We start from the raw sequence: 26589 nt of genomic DNA on the forward strand, positions 1-26589 counted from the left end.
GGCTATATTTCTTGCAAATATACATCTCACATAAAGCGCAACACTGCACTTCTCGGGTGGGCGGATTACAGAGGAAATAAATATAAATGTCTTCTTTATTTTATGTACTTCCACAATAACAACACAACGTTTTAAAATGCTTTTGTAAAAATACAGGGTGCGCTGTCGCAACATCTATAGACAGCTTGAAAGGTCTACTTCAATAAAACAATAGAAAACAAATTGTGTTCATTTAATTCGTATAAATCCAACAAGATGTAGTGTACAGTCTTTCTCGTGTGAGTTCATTATCTGTGACCTGTACCTGTGCTTACACCCAGAACCAGCGCAGCCTATTTCCACAGTGTAAAGCCTGGAATTTAACCCAGAAGAACAACCCAATGCCGCCGCTTGATTCAGCTAAAGATATAATGTAATAATATATAATAAATAGTTTATAATTTATATATAATCAGACTAAGTATCAAGGGCGCCTATGTTAAACAAATATTAAAGCAATAGCTCATTTGTTTTACCCAATACCCACGAACAAAAATACGAAATAATTATAATAATAATAATAAGATATGATTATTAGGCGTATTATAATTTTTATATAATATTTCTTTAATTCTTTCTGCTTTTATTTCGATTTGCAGTTACATCAAACTTAAGTGATCCAAATAAATATTCCAATCTTAGAGTGGATTATTCAGAAATGTTGATAATCTTAAATGAGATTTTATAATAAAAATAAATAAATAAATAAATAATAATAATAATATGATTTGCCTATTATTATTATTTTGTTTTGTTTATGACTATAGACATAAGGCGCGACAGCGCACCCTGTATTTTTATAAAAGCTTATAACGTTGTGTTGTTATTGTGGAAGTACATAAAATAAAGAAGACATTTATATATATGTGACCCTGGACCACAAAACCAGTCTTAAGTCGCTGGGGTATATTTGTAGCAATAGCCAAAAATACATAGTATGGGTCAAAATTATTGATTTTTCTTTTATGTCAAAAATCATTAGGAAATTAAGTAAAGATCATGTTCCATGAAGATTTTTTGTAAAATTCCTACTGTAAACCTATCAAAATGTAATTTTTGATTAGTAATATACATTGCTAAGAACTTAATTTGGACAACTTTAAAGGTGATTTTCTCAGTATTTTGATTTTTTGCACCCTTACATTTCAGATTTTCAAATAGATGTATCTCGGCCAAATATTGTCCTATCCTAACAAACCAAACATCAATAGAAAGCTTATTTATTGAGCTTTCATATGATGTATATATCTCAGTTTTGTAAAATTTAACCTTATGACTGGTTTTGTGGTCCAGGGTCACATATATCCTCTGTAATCCGCCCACCCGAGAAGTGCAGTGTTGCGCTTTATGTGAGATGTATATTTGCAAGAAATATAGCCATTATGAAGAAACGTTATTTTGACTAATTTACAGAGCGTTACATTAGACGAACATTTATTCTGCATGATGGTACAGACAGTAAAAACGAAAAATGAACAAAAATATTCGAAAATTCTGGCTTATGTTTTTCCCATGTTAAAACAGAACGAAATCCTCATAATTATCATCATAATACAATCAAATCGTTTGTTATTTATCTTTTTTTTCTTTCGGTTAGTATTTGGATTTGCTGTTAGTCATATCCTCTGGGTCTGAGTGCAGTGGTTGTAGACAGATTAATCCTAATAAACATGCTGCTACAACTGAAACCATTACATTACAATACTTAAAACAGTGTATTTCTATAACTTCAGCAGCGTGCAGATCCTCCTTTATGTCAGGACTGTGACGAAGGCAGCGCTGACAATCGCCTAGCTCGCTCACATGTTATCATAAATTTTCTATAACGGGAAATCATATCGTTTTTATGACATAATATGTCGTTTTAACAAGACAAGATCTCCGTTTCCTATTGTGCTTTGCCAGAAAGTGTCACAAATGAACAGAAACAAAAGTCAGAATTGCGATATAAAGTCGCAATTGCGAGAAAAAAAGTCAGAATTCTGACTTTTTTTCTTGCAATTCTGACTTTATAACTCGCAATTGCGACTTTATATCTCGTGATTCTGACTTTATATCTCGCAATTCTGACTATATAACTTGCAATTCTGAGAAAAAAAGTCGCAATATTATTATTTTTTTTTTAATTCAGTGGCGGAAATGGGCTTCCATAGGGTGACGCACAACCCAGCAATTAAATGTTAAAAACAGATTCTGTTGTGTGGACCCTTTTCAATTTTGTATTTTTGATCCAAAACGAAATTTTTAAATATGAAAAACAAGACAATTTTCATTTTTCGTTTCTGATTCAAAATCAAATAACAAAAAAAACAATCAGATTTTCATTTTTTGATTTTCATTTATCAATTGAAAATGGAATGGACGAATGATACACGGATTCACTTGCTTTAAATCTAGGCTTCAGCATCAGTTTTAGGCATTTTTTTATGTAACACAAGCGATCAACCAATATACTAGAGTTGATTAATCTTTAAAGGATAGAGATTCAAACACCCAATAAGCGATCTCATTTGTAAATGGCAACGATTCCCCATGTCTATTAAACCTTTGAAGAAGACTTACCGGAACATTCAAATCTGTATTTGCACTGCCGCTAACAGAGAGAGCAGTCATCATGTTTATGTAAAAAAAAAAAAAACTGCTTCACAAACAGTCTTTTCAAATACCCAGTCATTCATATTATCACAACAATAGTCAGATTAAAGATCATAGTTTGGATATAAATATTGATGTCTATGGTAGAGATCAAAATAAAGCATGTCTTTTGAAAGTAATTGGCGCTTCAAATAACGTTTGTGTCGATTGCATTATTTCACCACTAGGTGGAAACAAGTAACTGTTAAAAAATGTATTTGTCATTAGAGAGACTGATTCAAAAACGTACATTCATTCAGTAATGGATTTGTGAGCAAGTCATTTATTCATTCAAACCACTTTTTCATAAATGTAATATTATAAATTGGTGTATTAAATATATTATATTTAAATACAAATATTATGCATTTAATGATTAATAAGTCATTCAAATGAATTAAACACTTTTAAATATACTGCAGCAACTGATATTTTGTCTCACATTAGTTTGCTTAGTTTAGAATTGGGAGGAAATCATGATCTCTGTTTGAAAATACTAAAACTAAAACTGAAACTGAACTATAAAAAGACTAAATAGAAATGTGTTCACAAGTCAAGTCAAGTCAAGATTATTTATACAGCGCTTTTTACAATACAAGTTGTGTCAAAGCAACCTTACAGTATTAAAATAATAAAATAAAATGTCAATAATAATGCAAGAGTTCCATATTGCAACAAAGTCAAATAGGAGAGGACTCATCTGTTTCCCATGGCCTTGTGCCAGTGGCCATTTAGGGTAGGAGTTCTTTCTTGATGATCTGTCTCTGGGGCTCATCTAGTTGACACGGTATCCGCTGACATTCGGCTGTAGGTGTTGATCCACCATCTGGTCTAGGTTTGGACTGGATCCGGGGGACTGCAGTGACCATCTGATCTGGATACGGACTGGATCTGGTGGCTATGGTGACCTGGGAATAAGAAACAAACAGACTAATATTAATGTAGGTGCCAGGTTTGGGTTGGTGTCTTTTATTTTGAAATTTATTTTTGGTTTGTTATGTCACTTGTTTTAGGTGCATATCACCTGTTAGTTTGCGTGTGCTTGGCAAGGAGGAAGGAGGGTGAGTAGCTGGGACGCTCACTTTCTGTTGACTGTTTTCATTTTCATTTGATTTATTTCATTTAATTTTCTTTTGCTTACTTTACCGTCATCATCATCATCATCATGTTGCTGTTCTTTTAATGTTACAATAAATTATCACCTGGATCAGTGGAAACGCGTCATCTTCAATCCCTCTACTCAGCCTCTTAGTGGCTACTGGCTGCCGCTATATTTAGTCAACAGAAAATGGCTACTGTTGGATTTTGATTATCGTGGATTGGAAAGGATTTCTTCGCACACCGCACGCGAAATGCTGACGCACACACTGAAGTGAGATCGCGCTTCTGTATCCTGACGGCAGAAGAGGTATGTGAGCGGTTTTGCTGTGTTTGGCTGCAACATTGCTGTTTATTGAATGAGAAGAAGCTATTATCGCAGGCCGTGTAGTGTCTGGATGCCACTTATTGGATGGATAGCGGTTGTGGAATGTTGTGGAATGAAGAGCAAGTTTACTACGCACTCGTAATCGCGTTGTGGTGTTGCGCCCATTCATGAAATTCTTGGCTTGATCTACGCGTTGAACCCTGTTGGATTACTGGGATTGCGTTGTGAGAAATGGACGCAGATGAGTCTGCGCACGCTGCTATAAGCAGTAAAAGAGAGCCAAAGTTTACGGCAAAGGGCTTGGCGCTTAGAATTGAGACATTGGATCGCAAGTCTAAGGTGAATCAAATGAAGAGCTTAATTTTATCAATGAAAGATCTCATGGAATGTGATGAAAATGCTTTACAATTGTCTTCAATGGTGGGATCCTTAAAATGTTTGAAAGATGATGCATCTGTGTTGCATAAAGAAGTACTTCCTTTTCTTCCTCCTGAGGAACAAAACAAACAAAATGAGTGGTTTGATGCTATTTCTAAGCACAATGATGGATTTGTGGAAGATGTTGAACGATGGTTGAATGAAGCTAAGAATCTGAGGGAAAATGGTCAAATATCAGAATCAAATTCTACTCAACGTTATGCAAATCCTTGCCCATCACTTTCTGTCGTTCATGATTCAAGAGCAATGGATAATTTTGCTCAACCTCAACTAAGCCGTGATTCTAATATTCCACCTTCTGCTGAACCAGTTTCATCATCTCATAATATGCATATTCCAAGTGAATATCCAAGCTGTGATATGGACGATGGTGATGTGCAGAATCAAATATGGCCAACAGATAGTGTCTCTAACGTGGGCAGGAAAACAACAACAACTCATGGATCTCAAACCAGTCGATCTTCCATTGTATCTGCTCATCTTAAAGTTAAGGCCGAAATGGCAGCCTTGTTGGCACATCAGAAAATGTTGTCACGGAAACATGTATTGGAGAAGGAGGAAGAGGATTTGAGGAGGAGAAAGGAACAAATGGAACTGGACACTAAAATTGCTGTATCCATGGCCAAGATGAAAGTGTATAGAGACGTGAGATCAGAACAAAGTGCTTGTACAAATTCTTCTGATGCCAGTGCGTTAAGGGCAAGAAATACTGGAACCAGTCCTCTTAACCCTAATGTGGAGCCAGTTTTACCTTCAAGTTTACATTCAGTGCCACTATAGCCACCTGTATTTTATACACAGGCTCAAGCAGCACCAGAGAATCCAATGTATTTTCCAACTCAATACGCTCAACAACAGCAACAGATTGTAAATTCGAAGGTTGACACATTCTGCATTACCCAGCATCAGTCATGATGGTGGACATGGACCAGGAATGCAGGGTGTACAACATGGACCGAGTTTGCAGGTTGCACGTGGATCGTGTTCACAGGATGGTTTGGAAGGAGGAAGTATCCTTAAGCTTATTGACAAGCAAAATGAAATTGCTGCCCTATTAGTTCAGCAACACAACTTGTCTTCACTTCCACCAAGGGAGGTCCCATTTTTTGACGGAGACCCATTGCGTTATCACGACTTTATGCGAACATTCGAGGAGGTGGTGGAAAAGAAAGCAAGTGGTCATGCAGATTGCTTGCATTTTTTAGAACAGTATACTAGAGCAGTCATTCCCAAAGGCGGGGTCCCGACCCACAAGTGGGTCGCGGGAGATTTTGTATGGGTCGCCAAGTCGAGCACTCTTTTTCAGTGCGCTATATACTCTTGATTAAAATTTATATGTGTAGTTCACCTATTAGCCGCACGAGGGAGCTCGTCGTTTTCTTCTTCTTCTGCTTTCTTTTTTGTTGTTGTTCTTTAGCTGCGCTCTGCATTGCCTGTTTCACACATACTCCGTCTGCAGTGTGTATGCGTTGCGTATTTTTTTTCGCACTCATGGATTGGAGCGTTCACACTGCACGCGGTTGCTGTCCAGCAGTACGTCCCAGAAGCAGTGCGTTTGCAGCAGAGCAGCGATCATTTCGGCAGAGTCTATTTTTTGCTGTGCTGCAAGCGCTGAATTAAAGTGACAGCGCATTGTTCGCTGTAAAAATGAACATGGATTGACACGAAAATGTCCCATAAATGCATATAAATGAAATCCACTGTTTCGCAGTCAACACGTAGCTTTTTGGCTAGGTTTAAAATAAGCAAAAATGCAGTTTTAAAGAAAAAGGGAACATAATACTGTCAGTGCACTTGTCCAGGTAGAAAAGTTCTTTAAAAGGATTGATTTAAAAAATGGATGGAAAGTAACAAATTATCCTTAAACCTAAATCTAAAGTGATGTTTTTTGGAAAGTATCAAGCCATTTCACAGAAACTGGTTGAGATAGATGGAGCACAAATTGAAAATGTTCAGGAAATAAAATTTTTAGGTGTAACGATAGACCAGAAGTTAAGTTGGAATGCCCACATCAGACATATAACTACTAAAGTCTCCAAAAGCCTTGCTATAATTAGTAGAGTTAAACATATCCTTGATCAAAATGCACTCCATACCTTGTATTGTTCCTTAATACAGCCATATCTAATCTACTGTGTAGAGGTATGGGGCAATAATTATAAAAATGTAATACAATCACTTTTTTTGCTACAGAAAAGGGCTGTACGAATTATACACAAGGCTGCCTATTTTGAACACACAAATCCTCTCTTTCTTAAATCAAAGTTATTAAAAATGCAGGATCTTGTAAAATTATATAATGCACTGTTCATGTTTAAAGTATATCACTATTTATTACCTGTGAACATTCAAAACATGTTTTCCCTTAAAGAGCAGTCGTACAGTTTGAGAGGATTTGGGAACTTTGTGGTCCCAATGTAGGGTTCCACCAGGAGGAGTTTTTCTATGTCTGTATGTGGGGTCACCTTGTGGAATAATTTGGGGCTTGAATTTAAGCAATGTCAAAGCATTCACCTTTTCAAACGTCTTTACAAACAAAAGGTCTGGTCCTATTACAAAGATAATGAGGTTTGATTGTATTCATGTTGAGTGGAGTGTTGGATTAGCTGTTATTTACCTTTATGGTATTACGTCTACCATTGTTGGTAGCTGTTCGGCATTTGTTATGTACCCTTGTGGTATTCCATCTACCATTGTTGGTATTCGATATTCATTGTTACTTGAGTTAATATCTGTATGAATATGTATAGTATGTATGTGTGGTTTGGCATATGTGTAACTATAATACTGTTTCTTAATGAGGTATTATTATTACTATTATTTATTTTATATATATATATAAATAATTTTATTTTTCCTTCTCTCTTTGAGATAGTTGAAGTAGGAAGCAGCTATTTTGTTTGTATTTTATTTTGTTTGTATTCTTTGACAGACTGGGGTGGGGTTCAATAAGTTTTACTTCTCCCCACTCCATTTCAAACATAAGCATATAAGTTATTATTATTACTATTATTATTCTTATGTATTTTCTTTTTTTTTTCTGCTGTTACACTATTTGCTTGAAATAAAAAAAAAAAAAATAAAAAAAAAAGATTTAATGCGAAAGAAAAGCATGAGAGCCGACTGTTTCTGTCTGTGGTAAGTTTTAATTAAAATATTTTTTGATAGCCCAATTTTTTATTAAAAAAAGGAAGCTATAGCCTCCCTATGTTGTGTTTAAATGTGTTGCAACTTGCTTGAGCAACTTAATAAACAAATCTAGAAGTCAAGTTTACATTTACATTTACATTTATTCATTTAGCAGACGCTTTTATCCAAAGCGACTTACAATTGGGAATACAACAAGTGATTCAACCTAAGGAGGCAGATCAACATAGGAAGTGCTCAAAAATACCATATGACAGGCGATGTTAGATGAGTACGGGCTAGAAAGGGAAGATCAGGAAAGAGAGGAAAAGATTTTTTTTTTTTTTTTTTTTTAATTGAGTCAGATAGTGTCGAAAAAGATGGGTTTTCAGCAGTCGCTTGAAGACAGTAATGGAGTCTGCGTTCCGGATGGGGGTGGGAAGATCATTCCACCAGGCAGGGACGTTGAAGGAGAATGTTTTGGAAAGTGATTTTGTGCCTCTCTGTGGTGGTACAATAAGGCGTCTTTCACTAGAGGATCTCAGACTTCTGGAGGGAGTGTAGATGCGTAGTAGTGAATGGAGGTAGGCAGGTGATGAGCCGGTGGCTGTCCTATAGGCCAGCATCAGTGTCTTGAATTTGATGCGAGCCGTAACCGGTAGCCAGTGCAGGGATATGAAGAGAGGTGTGACATGGGCCTTCTTGGGCTCATTGAAGACGAGCCGTGCTGCTGCATTCTGAATCATTTGTAGAGGCCTGATTGTACATGCTGGAAGACCAGCTAAAAGAGCATTGCAGTAGTCCAGCCTGGAAATGACCAGGGCCTGTACGAGGAGTTGTGCAGCATGCTCTGTTAGGAAGGGCCTGATCTTTCTGATGTTGTGCAATGCAAACCTGCAGGATCGAGCAGTTTTAGCTATGTGGTCTTTAAATGTCAATTGGTCATCAAAGATTACACCAAGATTTCTGGCCGAAGTCGATGGGGTAATTGTTGATGAACCTAACTGGATGGAGAAGTCATGTTGTAAAGTTGGAGTGGCAGGAAAGACAAGGAGCTCAGTTTTAGCTAGATTGAGCTGAAGATGGTGTTCCTTCATCCATGCAGAGATATCCGCCAGGCAGCCAGAGATCCTTGCAGCTACTGATGGATCATCTGGTTTGAAAGAAAGATAGAGCTGTGTGTCATCAGCATAGCAATGGTAGGAAAAGCCATGTGCCTGTATGATGGGGCCCAGAGATGTGGTATATATGGAGAAGAGGAGGGGTCCAAGAACTGATCCCTGAGGAACCCCAGTGACCAGTTGATGAGTTTTGGAAACCTCCCCTCCCCAGGCCACTCTGAAAGACCTGCCAGAGAGATAGGATTTGAACCAGCGAAGTGAAGTCCCTGTGATGCCCAACGATGAGAGGGTAGACAGAAGGATTTGGTGATTTACCGTGTCAAATGCTGCAGATAGGTCCTGCAAGATGAATACTGATGATTTGGAATCAGCTTTTGCAATCCAAATCAAGTGCATTGAATAATGCTGAAAAAGCACTTTTTGATTTGATATCAAAATAACGGATAAATATTGTGTTTGTGGTAAACAACATTTTCTGCAAATCTGCAGTTTACTTAAATAAAAAAAGTGCTTTGTCAAATATCTGTATCTCTTTTAAATAGTTAAGTGGAAGCATGACCTTAAAAATGGTCATACATATTTTGTTAATGCATAAATTCTCTTTGTGATATATGAACCTAATGAATATGGGCCTAATGTTTCTTGGGTCACATAGATTTATCGACTTATCGATGTGGGTCCCCAGAAAAAAAGTTTGGGAAATACTGTACTAGAGGGCAACCTAAAGAGCTTGTTCGAAGCTGTCAACTGATGATTCCTTCGCAAGGGTATATGAAGGCTAAGGCTTTGCTCAAGGAGCATTTCGGTAATGAGATAAGAATAGCCTCAGCTTACATGAAAAGAGCGCTCTCATGGCAAACGATAAGATCAGAGGATGCTAAGGCTCTGCAGGACTACAGCTTATTTCTTAGGAGTTGCTGCAATGCAATGCAGAACATTTGTTACATGAATGAATTGAATCTTGCCTCTAATATGCAAATTGTTCTTACAAAACTTCCTTATAAGTTCAGAGAAAGATGGAGGACGGTGGCATATGATTTGCAGGAAAGACGTAACCATCCAGCTTGCTTTTCTGATATTGTGGACTTCGTAGAAAGACAGGTCAAAATAGTCACAGATCCGGTATTCTGAGACATTCAAGATGTTCTACCTAGTGGAGGTAGAAACCTGAATACCAAATTGCCACATTCGAAACCTAGAAGTAGTTTTGCCACTACAGTCACTGCAAGTGGTACAAAGGAGTGTGTTGGGAAGGCTGTGAATAAAACCTGTCTTTTCTGTGAAGGAGCACATATATTGGACTCATGTAAAAGGCTTGTTGAAAGATCTCATGCAGAAAAGATGAATTTTCTGAAGAAAAATGGGATTTGTTTCGGTTGTTTATGTACAGGACATTTCAGCCGTGATTGTAAAGAGAGAAGCATATGTAAAATATGTCATCTCAAACATCCAAGTCTTCTTCATATTTTTCCATCAGAAAGAAAAGGCATTCAGTATAAGGATGAGTCAAAGTCAACAGTGGGAAGTACTTTGGTCTCGCTCCAGTCTAGTGCTCTTAATGGGGCTGGTAAAGAAAATTGTGCATTGTCTATCATTCCTGTATGTGTGAAATCAAAGAAAGGAAGTAAAGTTGTCACCACATATGCTTTTTTTGGACTCTGGGAGCTCTGCAACTTTCTGCACAGAGAGTTTGATGTCCAAGCTCAATCTTAAAGTTAACATTCTAATGAGAACCATGAGTCAGGACAAATCCGTTTGCTGTTATGTTTTGAAGGATCTGGAAGTGTCAGGATTGAATCAAGAGCATTACTGTGCTTTACCAGAGGTATACACACAGAAGACCATGCCTGTAGGTAAGACCAACATCGCCACACAAAACGATCTTGCTTGTTGGCCTCATTTAAGTCATCTATGTTATAAGAAGAATTTTGTCCAAGTGTGTGGTCTGCAGACGTCTTCATTGAATCCCGGGTCATCAGCAAATGGCAGATTTGCCACAAGATAGAGTCACACCTGACAAACCACCATTCACGCATGTTGGAGTGGACTGCTTCGGTCCCTTTGAAGTTAAAAGGGGAAGGAGCATTGTAAAATGTTATGGAGTGATATTCACATGTTTAACTATAAGAGCTGTTCACCTTGAGATGGCGAATTATCTTGATACAGATTCTTTCATCCATGCATTAAGACGATTTATTGCACGTCGAGGACAAGTTGTCGAGATCCGTTCGGACAACGGGACAAACTTTGTTGGTGCCCAATGTGAACTGCAGGAGGCTATAAAAAACTGGAATCATAATCATATCAATTTATTTCTGCTTCAAAAAGGAATTAAGTGGAACTTTAATCCCCCGGCTGGTTCGCACTTTGGAGGAATTTGGGAACGGCTTATAAGATCAGTAAGGAAGATTCTAAATTCTATCCTTAGAGGGCAAAGTTTAGACGAGGAAGGTCTTTACACACTACTTTGTGAAATCGAATCAATCCTCAACAATCGTCCAATATCCATAGCATCTCTGGATGTTAATGATTTGGAAGCCCTTACTCCAAACCATCTTCTCCTCTTAAAAACAAAACCATCTTTATCTCCTGGACTGTTTAACAAGGACGATCTGTATTCACGACGACGTTGGCGACAGGTCCAATATATGGCGGATCTATTTTGGAAGAGATGGATCGGGGAGTACCTACTTCAACTACAAGAACGCCAGAAGTGGCTGGTGAAGAAACGCAATTTCCAAGTGGGAGATATTGTGCTTGTAGTGGATGATACTGCTCCAAGGAGTTCATGGATAATGGGCAAGATTATTTGGATCACAAAGGATAAAAAAGGATTGATACGTCAAGTAAGAATCAAGACCAAGAGTTCCTGTTTGATCAGACCCATTACCAAAGTTTGCCTTCTTCTTGAAACGGAGGATTTGAGCTAGGCTACTCTATGACCGACTGATTAATTGACTGACTGACTTGTGAGAGCTCTCAAATGACTTACTGAAGACTTTGACTAAAGACCGTTTTAACGGACCTGTTTACTTCAGTTGATTATGGACATTGTTTACATTGAAGAATTGGACATTTACATACATACATACATACATACATGCATACACACACACACACACACACACACACACACACACACACACACACACACACACACACACACACACACACACACACACACACACACACACACACACACACACACACGTGTATACATTGTTTATTTGTGAAATAAAATTGAGTCATTGAGTAATAGACTGTGTTTTAGGTTATTACATGCAGAGGTTTTAGGTCCAATAATTAACACCTCTGTTTTTTTTTTTTCAGAATTTAGCAGCAAAAAATTTCTTGCCATCCAATTTTTTATTTCAACTATGCATTCTGTTAGTTTTTCAAATTGGTATGTTTCGCCAGGCCGTGAAGAAATATAGAGCTGCGTATCATCAGCCTAACAGTGAATGCTAACACCATGTTTCCTGATGATATCTCCCAAAGGTAACATATAAAGTGTAAAAAGTAATGGCCCTAGTACTGAGCCTTGAGGTACTCCATACTGCACTTGTGATTGATATGATACCTCGTCATTCACTGCTACGAATTGATGCCGGTCAGATAAGTACGATTCGAACCAAGCCAGTGCAGTACCACTAATGCCAACATAATTTTCAAGTCTATTTAAAAGAGTATTGTGGTCAATAGTATCAAACGCAGCACTAAGATCCAGTAGTACTAATGGATCTACTAATGGAGAGATGCATCCACGATCGGATGACAGGAGAAGATCATTTGTAACTCTAATAAGAGCAGTCTCAGCGCTATGATACGGTCTAAAACCTGACTGGAAATCCTCACAGATACCATTTTTCTCTAAGAAAGAACACAATTGTGAGGACACTACCTTTTCTAGTATCTTTGATAGAAAAGGGAGATTTGAAATTGGTCTGTAATTGTTTAATTCATTGGGATCAAGTTGAGGTTTTTTAATTAGAGGCTTAATAACAGCCAGTTTGAAAGTTGTGGGGACATATCCTAATGATAGTGACGAATTAATAATATTCAGAAGAGGATCTATGACTTCTGGAAGCACCTCTTTTAGTAGCTTAGATGGAATAGGGTCTAACATACATGTTGTCGGTTTCGATGATTTAATAAGTTTGTACAACTCTTCCTCTCCTATAGTTGAAAATGCATGGAATTTTTCCTCAGGAGATTTATAGCATATCTGATGCGATACTGTAGCGGATGGCTGCATAGTTACAATTTTATTTCTAATAGTATCTATCTTGGTAGTAAAATAGTTCATGAAGTCATTACTACTGTGCTGTTGGGAAAATTCAGCACCTGTTGGTGCTTTATTCTTCGTTAATTTAGCCACTGTATTGAATAAATACCTAGGGTTATGTTTGTTTTCTTTTAAGAAAGATGAAAAATAATCTGATCTAGCAGTTTTTAATGCTTTTCTATAGGATATGTTACATTCACGCCAGGCTGTACGGAAAACCTCTAGTTTTGTTTTCTTCCAGCTGCGTTCCATTTTTCGTCATGCTCTCTTCAGTGCGCGAGTGTGTTCAGTATACCACGGCGTCGGACTGTTTTCCTTAATTTTTCTTAACCGCAGAGGAGCAACTATATCTAAAGTGCTAGAAAAAAGAGAGTCAATAGTTTCTGTTGCATCATCAAGTTTTCCTGAGCTATCGGATATGCTGAGGAATTCAGATAAATCAGGAAGGTTACTTACAAAGCAGTCTCTTGTGGTAGAAGTAATGGTTCTACCGTACTTACTTATAGCGAGGAGTTAGTTTTACAGTTTTAGTTATCTGGAGTATACACAAGACTAGATAATGATCTGAGATATCATCACTTTGATGCAGAATTTCAACGCCATTAACATCAATTCTGTGTGACAATATTAAATCTAAAGTATGATTTTGGCAATGAGTAGGTCCTGAAACGTGTTGTCTAACCCCAATTGAGTTCAGAATATCTATAAATGCTGATCCCAATGCATCTTTTTCATTATCAACATGGATGTTAAAATCACCCACTATTAAGACTTTATCTGCGGCCAACACTAATTCGGATAGAAAATCAGCAAATTCTTTAATAAAGTCTGTATGGTGCCCTGGTGGCCTGTATACAGTAGCCAGTAAAAACGTCACAGGAGATTTATCATTAATACTTGATTCTTTGGATAATGTTATATGGAGCACCATTACTTAAAATGAGTTATACTTAAAGCCCGTTCTCTGAGAAACACTGAACATATTGCTATAAATTGTGCAAACACCTCCCCCCTTACCTTTTACACGTGGTACATGTTTATAACAGTAATTTTGGGGGGTTGCCTCATTTAAAATAATGTAATCATCTGGTTTTAGCCAGGTTTCTGTCAAACAGAGCACATCTAGCTTATGATCAGTGATCATATCATTTACAAAAATTGCTTTCGTAGAAAGTGACCTGATAGTTAATAAGCCAAGCTTTATCATTTGTTTCTCAGTATTATATACATTTTTTATTTGTTGAACATCAATTAAATTGTTACTCTTACATTGCTTTGGACGTTTATTGTATTTTCTAGCTCGGGGAACAGACACAGTCTCTATAGTGTGATATCTAGGTGAAAGGGTCTCTATGTGCTGAGAATTAATTGATTTCTGTGACGTGAGGCGGCTAGCAGACGGTCAGTTTAGCCAGTCTGTCTGCTTCCTGACCTGGGCCCCAGTTAGTCAAGTGCAAACGCTAAGACTATGTGCCATATTTCTAGATACAAGAGATGCTCCACATCCGGAGGGATGATGACCATCTCTTTTCAACAGGTCGGGTCTGCCCCAGAAACTCTATGAAATGTCTATGTCTATGAAACCTATGTTATTTCGTGGGCACCAGTTTGACATCCAGCCGTTTAATGACGACAATCTACTGTGTATCTCGTCACCACGGTAAGCAGGGAGGGGACCAGAGCATATTACAGTGTCTGACATCGTACTTGCAAGTTCACACACCTCTTTAACATTATTTTTAGTGATCTCCGACTGGCGAAGTCGAACATCATTAGTGCCGACGTGAATTACAATCTTACTGAATTTACGTTTAGCATTAGCCAGCACTTTTAAATTTGCCAAGATGTCAGGCACTCTGGCTCCTGGTAAACACTGGACTATGGTGGCTGGAGTCTCTATTTTCACGTTCCGTACAATAGAATCGCCAATTACTAGAGCACTTTTATCAGGTTTCTCAGTGGGTGCGTCACTGAGTGGGGAGAACCTGTTTGATGTTCTGATCGGAACGGAAGAGCTGTGTTTTGACCCGTGACTATGCCGTCTCACAGTCACCCAGTTGCCCTGCTGCACGGGCGCTGTAACTACCGGAACCGAACAATTTGTCTCCCTGAACTAGTCACATCCAAAGCCGTATCTAAGTCCCTCACATTCTTACTATCCTCCATTAAAGTTTGGATGTGTGTCTCTAGTTCTGAAATCTTCTCTGTCAGCCTAGCTATTTCCTTGCATTTATCACATGTATAAGGCTCACTGCCGACAGAGATAGATAAGCTATACATGTGGCAGGTGGTGCAGACAACAATAGCAAGAGAAGAAGCCATTACTCACTGTTTTTGTAGAATGGTTCCAACTTACCACTGTTGTTATGATGAACTCTTGAAGAGAGGTATGAGAGGAGGAACAACGGAGTGAATAGGACGTAAAAGGAAAGGTGATTCGCAAGCTAATCGGCTAACTGAATGTTAACTTGTTGCAAATCGTGGTTGTGGAATAAAAGCGAAACGGTTCACGAGAGAGAAAGGAGAGCGGTAGTAGACGCAAGTAGAGAATGTAAATGTAAATGCAAGTCGCCAGTGACTAGCTAATAGCTAAGCTAAATAGCTAACCCACTGCAGTCGCGGATTAACGGGTAAAGTGAGCGGTCAGATTAGTGTGACGGATAATTTCACAAGTCTGTTGGGAGTAAAGCTGTTTTTAATTACTTTAAACAGCAGAGAGTAATAATAAGATAAAGATTTCTAAAGAAAAGCAAGCTCCAGAAAGCTACAATCAGAGCTAAAAAAGAGAGCTAAAAACACAAACCACACGGCTGCTCAGCAAAATAAAAACTAAATTAAAACTAACAAAATTGTTAATGAAACAAATAAAAACTAACTACATTTTATTGCAAATTTGAAAACTATATCAAAATAAAACGAATTTAAAAAAGCAAAACAAAATTAACCTTGCCATGAACCCCTCCACCCACCACCAAAAAATAACACAATAATATTCTTATACTAGGCTATATTTAAAGGAACTCTATGTAAGAAATTTATTACATAAAATGGCCCTGACATGTCACTAGACATTAAGAAATCATGTTCATTTCAAATACTTATATCACTGACAACAGTGGTCCGGCCAGGATATTGTCATTTAAAAGTGACAGTTGCAGCCCACGACTGATGTTATTGTTGTTATTTTGTGTTTTGGTCTGAGGCTCCACCCTCCAGCTATCTACTAATCAGGAAGTCAGTAGAGTTTTGTCATCCGGGTTGCCAGCTCTATTCCAGCTGCAGCTATGAAAGTGTCGGATAAAACATGTATAACGTTACGAAACCTAAAAGCCTCGTTATGAATCCGAAATACGTTGTGACAAAGTCCGAAATAAAACAAGGATTTGTATAGGAGATGCATTTGAAAGATGGAGATGGCTGAAAATGGAGAAGAATTTGAAGACAGATGCCAAGGTTGCTAATTTTCTCCTGGACAGATAAGATTCATCTATGCTTGGCTAACTTTGCTTCCGTACACAGTGGATTTTCCACGGTCGCCCGTGCTAAATGCATTCATAAAAAGCTTTATATCGCACCACTAGCAGGGTATGAAAACAATCTATGTTCGACTGAAATGTGGTATTGCACCTTGTCTACACCGGACGCAACAGCTGTCGCGCCGCAACAGCTGTCGCACCGCAACAGCTAAAGTCTGTCCACATTGGACGCGACAAAGCGACCGTTGCAAATCATTTAAACTTTGTGTGAGCACTTCATAAATAGAACGCGGTAGCAGATTACTGTCGGGGGTTTGCCGTGTCGCGCCGCATCCAGTGTAGACAGCATAATAGGTTCTACTGTATTTTGTTGCGTCCGTTGTAGACACGGTGTTACAGTACATCTTTACGAAATATTTGGCTAATCGCCATTAGTAAATTTTTGCGATACATAATTACTTCGCAAAACATCTCTCGTGAAGCATAAACATAATTAACAGAAAGAAAAAAAAATACTGTGTAGGACTCGTCACTTGCCATTGGAAGCTCCTTGTAGCAGCCTAGGTTCCTGCCGAATCCTGCAGCTTAGCTGGCAACCTGGAGTCAGGGGGGAGAGGGAGGGGATACACCGTTCTACTGTATTTTGAAAGTGATTGCAGTACCAGTTTTGGCCACAATCCTACATACGGTTCCTTTAATTAGTATTAATAACTTTTCTGCTGATAGCCATAAAATCAAAGTAGAAATTTCGTATAATATATATTTACCTAGCTGACAAGGATCACTCGATTGCTGTGTGTCAAACTCAAATGCAGTTTTTGACCAGCGAATGTGTGCAATTTTTCCATCATTAAAATGACGACATCACATTACGTCAACATCATTATATGTGCACAGAGTTTACTAAAAAGAAAGGTTTTGAACAACTCACTTACACTATTTGTGTTTCCGCTCGCAGCCGTCTTGCCAGTCAAGAGGTGTCGAATGCGAATGAATGGACTCCATAGGATGAAATATTAGGCTTATATGAGGCTCTTTTTACAACTAGAAGGTTAATATTGTTTTTCACTTGCGACAAAACAACGAAGTAGCCATGGATTTATATTGAAATATGCTTTAGGAGCTATCCATCCTCGCAATCGGAGATCGACACCTCTTGATTGGCAAGACGGCCACGAGCGGAAACTCAAACAGTGAAAGTGAGTTGTTCAAAAACTTTTTTTAGTAAACTCTGTGTACACAAACAATGTTCTCAATGCTCGAGTTCATGTGTAGAGACCCAGGCGATACTTCGAGCAAAGTTTCATGGTGTGTCGAGCCTTCTTAGTGTTGTAAAAATATTGATTTTGATGGGCTCAAAGTTATGCCCTTAGTACTCCCATTCACCGGCCATTGAAAACAAAACAAAATCACGGTCAATCTCAAAAACGGCTCGTTTGTCGTAATTATGCTTTTAGATATATGTTTGTCTCATTTACAGTAAAAACAAAAAACAAAAAAAAAAAACAGCCCAGATTGCATTTTGGCAATAGTTATCCTTTAAGAATGTTGTCACATTACCACCTGAGGATGTTTAAACCTCTACATTTCAGGCCTTTCCGTCAGTGCTTAATTAAGTCCATGTAATTATGTAGTTAAGTCCGAAGACCATTTGTTCCTTGGGGACTGAACTTGCTTTAACAGCACATCATCTCCATTGTGCAGGTTTCGGTGGGTCTCATGCCACTTGTGTCAAGGTTGGAGTGTACTGAAGTATTCTTTCTCCATCGGCTCCAGAACTCGTTGGCCAATGCCTGCACTTGTTTCGAAATTTCAGGAGGTCTTTTTTAGCATAGTTCTCATTTAGAACAGGTACTCTGGGATTTTAGGTTAAGACCATTGTTGGAATGAGTATGTATTAGGGTTGTATTAGGGTTGGGTCGATAGCCCCGCCCCGATTGGCCCCGCCCCCGCCGCAGCAGCAACATGAAAAACACACACTTAATCACACTATATAGCCAAATAAAAGGCATGCTTTCACTTTCCGCATCTTTACTTATTTTATTATTATGAGGAAATAATAACAAGGAAGTTGTTAGCGATCACAATACAAATTACAGTGAACTCCAAACGAATTACACAAACTAGTTCGTTTACATTAATAAATGAGGCATACAAAAACAGCAGAAAAAAATCAAAATAATTTTAATTAAATTAGATTAAATAAACTACACCAAATATGCCTTTTTCATGGTTTTACCATAACGAACAGAGCTTGGAACAAAAAACAAGATTTCTGGACAAGTTTAAATATGAAGATTTCTGGACATTTTTGCTGAAGAGAATATATTTTTTCCATCGAAATACGAACGTACAGTACAAAGCCTAGTATATATTATAAATAACAGTTTATCATTCAAATATAACGTGAGCCCAACACCTGGTATTTTTAGTTTCGCTTTGTTTTGGTTTCTTAACTTTATATTTTGTTTCATTCCTGTTCTGTTCTGAATACCGTTACATTTACATGATTCGTTTTGGAGTCAGGGTAACTAACTTATAGCTATGTTTATAGTGTTTATAATGCTAATACATAATAATATTTTGTTTGATTTGGTATTATTTCTGATATTATACTTTCTTTCTAAACATTCTGCTGCTCATTAAATGCGTTTGGAGAGAGTGGGTTAAGCAGTAAGCAATCAATGAGAGCGATTTTTAACATAACAAAGCTGATCGAAAATATGTTAAGGACCAACACACATCCTCCAAATGCATCTACATAAACCCGCACTTGCTCTGTCTCGTATGCACGTACGCACTGTCACGATCTAATGCACTTGTTAATGCCGGGTCTTTAAAAACAAAAATTAAAATTAGCAAAAATCGGTAGGCTACAATTAATTAATTAGTTCTGAATTAATTATTTAACAACACCCTTCTCCTGTCCATGAGTCTCTAGTGCCTCCAGAGGTGGCGGCTGACATTGCTGAATCTCCCAAGGAGATGGCATCTGCTGTGATAACTGCAGAGGTGGCGGCTAACGTTGCAGAACCTCCTGGGAAGATGGTGTCTGCTGTGATATCTCCAGAGGTGGCAGCGGACACTGCAGAACCTCCCGAGATGATGGCATCTAGCAATGCACTCCCACCCAGTCAGAAACTCTGTATCCGGCCTGTAATGGTCACGGAGACCGTCAATTAACTCTTGTCCTGTCCCAAACTGGCCATGGAGGCCACCTTTGAACTGTCTGCCTGCCATGTTACAGCCAAGGAGCCTGTTTATAAACTCTCCGCCTGTAATGGCCAAGGAAGCCATTCATGAACTCTTTGCCGGTTCTGTCATGGCCAATAAGGTCGTCCATGAACTCTCTGGTTGCCATGTCCCAGCCAAGAAGGCCGGTCCCGAACCCGCTGATCGTCCCGCCATGGTCATAAGGGCGACCCTGGAACTCTCTGCTCACCCTGTTATGGCCACTAAGGCTGATGTTTACCTCTTTGTACAATCTGATCCAGTCCCGCTTGATCCGCCCTGGAGTTCACCTGTCTCGTTAGCCCTACATTGTTGAACATCGTCCCAACTGTGGTGGTCATCCGTTATGCTATGGGAATCTTTTCTCCTGTCTGCTCTGCATTGCTGGTCACCTGCTCCACCCTGGCTTCCTGCTCAACCATCTCCACTGGCTCTGATCGGGGGATCTTTTGCTCCACCGTGTTTCCTGCTCTGCCTGCTTCACTGTGGCTGCCTGCTTTGCCTGCTCCGGTGTGGCTTCCTGCTCTGCCATGGCTCTATGCTCCTCAGGATCTGACATGGTGGACCTCTGCTCACTGTTTGTTTCTGTTTTATGTCCTAGGTCCTCCAGTGCTTTAATGTCTGCAATTGCTCCACGGCCACGGTTCTTCAGTGTTTCACTGTCATTGCATTTGCCTTGCTTCATTGCCTTGTTTCTTTTGTTATTTTGGACTCCTATCTTGGATTTTGACCTTGGGTGGTTTTCTTGTGTCATGATTGTTTCGCTGCCTGCATTGACCCTCACCTGTGTTTTGGATTACATTTTTGTCTTGCCCTTGGATATTCCAGTTTGCTGGTATTTTGACCCTGACTGTCTTGACCACGATTTGTACAATTCATCAATCAATTGGATTAGGTTTGTGGCGATAGACGATAGTATCGTGTATCGACGATAGTTAGAGATATCGCCAGTTGCTGATGCCTTTGATGATAACAAGACGATTATTATTATCTATCAAAAAGGTGCCTAACTTTAGCGATGCAGTGCAGAGAGTCGGTTCTAGGATGCTTCAGAAACTTGCCGTGGTATAAACACACGCATAGAGTGGTCACATCGCCTTAACGCGCCGCATGGGTAAGAGATTTATTCATCATACAGTGTATATAGATAAACTGATTATAACGGGAGTGTTTTTTAAAGTGCACCTCGCACTAGACTAGGCTACACTAGTTAGTGATGAAGTTCTTTGATAATGTAAATGTTCTTTTCTTGTTATTTGTAGCTGCTTTTTAAGATGATGTAAGGATTATATTATCCAGCGTTGCACAGTCATTAGGATAAAGGTAGTAAAATGTGGTTTAGGCTGAATTAAATACGATATATCAGAATCTGTCTGTATATAGGAAACAAACATTCACCTCAGTAACATCTATATGCGTTCATTAGAATTACGATGCGATAAAATGGCGCTAAACATACGCATGTGAATTACACAGGCACCGTTTCTCCCCATTCTATATGAACTGAAAACTAAATTGGATTAATCTACGCTGTCATGTGGAGCCCCATTACAGTTTAAAATCCAGCTGTCATTTTTTATATATTTTTTATGTTAATGCAAACAAAATGTGCATAGTGCTGCTACTTTTGTTGTTTTTTGACAAAAATTGGTGAAATTATTTTCAGTGTGGGTATTAGTACTTTTTGAACATTTCCAGCACATTTTAACAATACTGTGTATTACAGTGTGGATTGACACATTATTTAAGAGATTTAAGTATTGTATAACATGGATAGCTCTCAGCCACTTTCATTATTTAAAAGTAGCTCTCAAATAAAATAAAAAAGTACAGTTGGAGACCCCTGTACCAGACAGACTGATGATTCAAATAAACTTCAAATAAACGTTTTATTTAATTATTCAAATAAAAAGCCAATGCTTTTGATAAAAAAAAAAAATATTCAGAAAATATATTGTCAATAATCATATGTATATTTGTTTCCATGTGTAGAATCTAGAGTGAACACGCTCTGACTAATAACACTTGTGCACATGGAAGAAAACAGGCAGTGCTGTTCAGATCAGATCAAAAGTCACAGAAGTCACTGAAGAAATGGAGTGTTACGTTAGTTCTGGCAGGCCATGTTATTCAAGCTTGCATCAGCTGACACTCAGCTAATCCATGTCTACCTATAGGAATAGGACGCCAAATGTAATTCCCTTTATGAGGTCCTTTCAGTCATTATTTAGCAGCTATCACTTTTTCAGGAGCTAATCACCCACTTCCATCCCCAACTCCTCCTCTTGTCCAGTCAGGACTTGGCATTGGATATTTCTTGTTGAGTTAGACCACTGATTTATGCTGCCTTTTTGGTTATGGTTGCCTTTTTAAAATCTAGCAAGGGGCAACAGATGAAAATTAGCCACTGAGGCTAACTCTGGCTTATTTACAGTATTTACTGTTAATTAATGAGCACTATCCCTATTAAATAAATACATAAAATAAATAATAATAATAATAATAATAAAAAACAATATCTGCTACATTAATCATTAATGTTAGTTGGTCAAGTTATTTGATGATAGTGTTCCTGACAGAACTAATAGAAATTATATTCTGAAGAACAAGTGAGAATAAATCTGCTCTCAGACACCAGTAATAACAAGAACTTAGCATTCACGCTCTTTAGTGTTTGTTTACATTGGTTTTCAAAACAGCGCCACCACTCGCACCCCTTTAGTGGAACAGCAGCTGGTCTAAAAAAAAACAAAAACACTCCTAGTTATGTACTGTTGCGATATAAAAGTGTCATTATGCTGAATTTTCACGTTCAATGTAAAAAGGCATTTTGCTTTGAAAATGATTACTATCAAATTAGAAAGTTTTTTCTCAGCATCTTGTGATATAAATTACACTATGCTCCTGACTTAAGTTGAACTGTGTCTCCCGACACTGAAATTATGCTCAGGTGACTTTTCTGACCACAAACCACGATGGCTCTGACTGCACTGGAGAACCAGACCTAAGACAAGTTAGTTAAGAATTACAGCTACTCAACGAGAGTCTCAATTAAAGTATAACAGTCAACATTGAAATAAGAACTGATACAGAACTAAAAAAAAAATGTGTGTGTATGTATATATATATATATATATATATATATATATATATATATATATATATATATACAGGGTTCGAAATTAACTTTTTTGATCACAAGCCAAAGTGGCTGGTAACTTTCTGAATCAGGATTTCCATTAGACAAATTTTTACGTGGTGAAAATTAGGGGTGCAACGGTTTAAAAAAATTAAAAGTAAAGAAATACGAATAATCTATCTAACTAGAAGCAACAGCACAAATAAATACAATAGAGTAAAGTTGCAATAAAATAAACAGATTTTTCGGGTTTTTTTTAAGTAGGACTAACATTAGTTTTTAGGTACAGAAACTATGCCGGGGCCCACCTCCTTCTCGGGTCAATTATTCAAAGGCCCCCCTATGCCTGACATTTCCTCTAAAGGTGTTTATTTTTAAACTTTTTTTATTAACCAAAACATTTGTTTTGCCTTTTTATTCTTCTAATGCATGTTATAAAAAACCTCAAACAAACAAACTTTAAATTAAAACTATACTTTTGAATTTAAAAGAAAACCCTCTGCTCAGTTCTAACTTTTTAACATATATACAGATTTAAATCTCCTGAATTCTTTAATTCAGAGATTCTTTACAACTTCAGAGTATTTTTTAAGCATTTAAGCATTCATTATAAAACACTCACAGGACAATCATTTTGACAACTACGAAAATACTTTGAAATTTCACGCAAAAGTACTATGGATCAGAGCCCCGAAAGCATGAATAGTTTGTGAATCAATAGCGGACTTACAGTACGCGTGCCTAGACTCCGATATACAAGAGTGTCATACATTACGCGCGAGTTTGTTAGTACAATTACTCTGATCGTACCTTTACATTAGCGCTATCGAGGGTTTGTTTCATGCAGCCAAGAGATGAAGTAGAGACCTGTTTTCCCGCGGGGGTATAGGTTACTTTTATGCAGGTTTTTGCGGGCGGGAGTGGGGCATAACATAAATATCGCGGGCGGGAGCAGGACGAAATAACATTTCTGCGCGAGTAATATTTGCGCGCGTTCTGTGGCGCGGGTCTGCTCGCTTCGGATGAGCGCACACAGATCTTCTCACTTCTCACTGCGCGCGCGGGTTTGCGTCTTATGGCTCTTAAATGATGAAACTGGCAAAGCTTAAATGAGTTTAGTTTAAATCCAGATAGCAATGTGTGCAGTTCAGGTATCACCTGCACACGAGCGCTATCAGCACCCGGGAGACGACGGAATAATGACTGCTCATATTACAGCATGCGGCACTCGCACTGAACAATAATGGTTTGTCCAGGGGACAAACAACCCAGAGCGTCTCTGACATGATTTGCATGATTGGCTCAAGCATCACCGGCCAAACTGGCTGGTAAGTTTTCATCAATACCCGCCAAAATGATTTTTAACCCGCATTTGGCGGGTTGGCGGGTGTTAATTTCGAACCCTGTATATATATATATATATATATATATATATATATATATATTTACATTGCATTACATTAATTCATTTAGCAGACGCTTTTATCCAAAGCGACTTACAATTGGGGAATACAACAAGTGATTCAAGGAAGCAGATCAACATAGGAAGTGCTCAAAAAATACCATATATCAGGCGTTGTTAGATGAGTACAGGCTAGAAAGGGAAGATCAAGAAAGAGAGGAGAACAAAGGTTTTTTTTTTTTTTTTTTTTTTTTTGAGTCAAATATTTTCGAAAAGATGGGTTTTCAGCAGTCGCTTGAAGATAGTTAAGGAGTCTGCATTCCGGATAGGGGTGGGAAGATCATTCCACCAGGCAGGGACGTTGAACGAGAATGTTTTGGAAAGTGATTTCATGCCTCTCGGTGGTGGTACAATGAGGCGTCTTTCACTAGAGGATCTCAGACTTCTGGAGGGAGTGTAGATGCGTAGTAGTGAATGGAGGTAAGCAGGTGATGAGCCGGTGGCTGTCCTATATGCCAGCATCAGTGCCTTGAATTTGATGCGAGCCGTAACTGGTAGCCAATGCAGGGATATGAAGAGAGGTGTGACATGGGCCTTCTTGGGCTCATTGAAGACCAGCTGTGCTGCTGCATTCTGAATCATTTGTAGAGGCCTGATTGTACATGCTGGAAGACCAGCTAAAAGAGCATTGCAGTAGTCCAGCCTGGACATAACCAGGGCCTGGACGAGGAGTTGTGCAGCATGCTATGTTAGGATCTTTCTGATGTTGTGTAATGCAAACCTGCAGGATTGAGCAGTTTTAGCTATGTGGTCTTTAAAAGTCAATTGGTCATCAAAGGGGGTAATTGTTGATGAACCTAACTGGATGGAAAAGTCATGTTGTAAAGTTGGAGTGGCAGGAAAGACAAGGAGCTCAGTCTTAGCTAGATTGAGCTGTAGATGGTGTTCCTTCATCCATGCAGAGATATCCGCCAGGCAGCCTGAGATCCGTGCAGCTACTGATGGATCATCTGGTTTGAATGAAAGATAGAGCTGTGTGTCATCAGCATAGCAATGGTAGGAGAAGCCATGCGCCTGTATGATGGGGCCCAGAGATGTGGTATATATGGAGAAGAGGAGGGGTCCAAGAACTGATCCTTGAGGAACCCCAGTGACCAGTTGATGAGTTTTGGATACCTCCCCTCCCCAGGCCACCCTGAAAAACCTACCAGAGAGGTAGGATTTGAACCAGTCAAGTGAAGTCCCTGTAATGCCCAGTGATGAGAGGGTGGACAGGAGGATCTGATGATTCACCGTGTCAAAAGCTGCAGATAGGTCCAGCAAGATGAGTACTGATGATTTGGAATCAGCTTTTGCAGTCCGCAAGGCTTCAGTGACAGACAGTAGCGCAGTCTCAGTTGAATGGCCACTCCTGAAACCTGACTGATTAGCATCTAATAGATTGTTCTGTGAGAGAAATAAAGATAGCTGGTTGAAAACAGCTCGTTCCAATGTTTTTGCTATGAATGGAAGGAGAGAGACGGGTCTGTAGTTGTCTATGAGTGAAGTGTTAAGTGTAGGTTTTTTTGAGCAGTGGGGTTACCCGGGCCTGCTTAAATGTAGTGGGGAAAGTGCCTGTGAGAAGAGATGAGTTGATGATGTGTGTGAGCGCTGGTAAGATTGTAGGAGAGATTGCTTGGAGAAGGTGTGAGGGGATGGGATCTAAAGGACATGTCGTCGGATGGCTGGAGAGGAGAAGTTTGGTTACTTCTGCCTCAGAATGGGGACGGAAGGAGAAGAGGGGAGTATCAGCCGTGGGTGTGGTCAGTTTTAGCTCCTGTGTGTGTGGAGCTGAGAACTTATTACTGATAGATGTAGTTTTGTCTGTAAAGAATGTGGCAAAATCATCAGCTGTTATAGAAGTGGTGGGAGGTGGTGGAGGGGGACAGAGCAGTGAATTAAAAGTTTTGAAAAGGTTGCGTGTGTCCGGAGCATTGTTGATCTTGTTGTGGAAGTATGAGGATTTGGCAGTATGGGCTTGGGTAGCGAAAGATGAAAGCAGAGACTGATACATACTCAAGTCAGATGGATCCTTAGATTTGTGCCATTTTCTCTCAGCTGCCCTAAGTTTGGACCGATGCTCACGAAGAACATCGGATAACCAAGGGTTCGAAGGAGCAGCCCGTGCTGGCCTGGAGGAGAGAAGGCATATATCATCTAGACAAGAAGTAAGAGTGGAGCATAAGGTGTCAGTTGCTGCATTAGTATCCAGGGATGAGAAGTGGGTTGGAGA

At 38.8% G+C, this 26589-nt stretch overlaps 1 protein-coding gene across 1 annotated transcript in view; it reads left to right on the top strand.

Annotated features, from left to right (window-relative positions):
* LOC141340109 (piezo-type mechanosensitive ion channel component 2) overlaps nucleotides 1-26589 on the top strand; it is a 203914-nt gene that overhangs the window by 108753 nt on the left and 68572 nt on the right. The window lies entirely within an intron of this gene.

The sequence above is a fragment of the Garra rufa genome, chromosome 8 (genome assembly GCF_049309525.1).
Source record: "Garra rufa chromosome 8, GarRuf1.0, whole genome shotgun sequence".
Classification (NCBI taxonomy): Eukaryota; Metazoa; Chordata; class Actinopteri; order Cypriniformes; family Cyprinidae; genus Garra; species Garra rufa.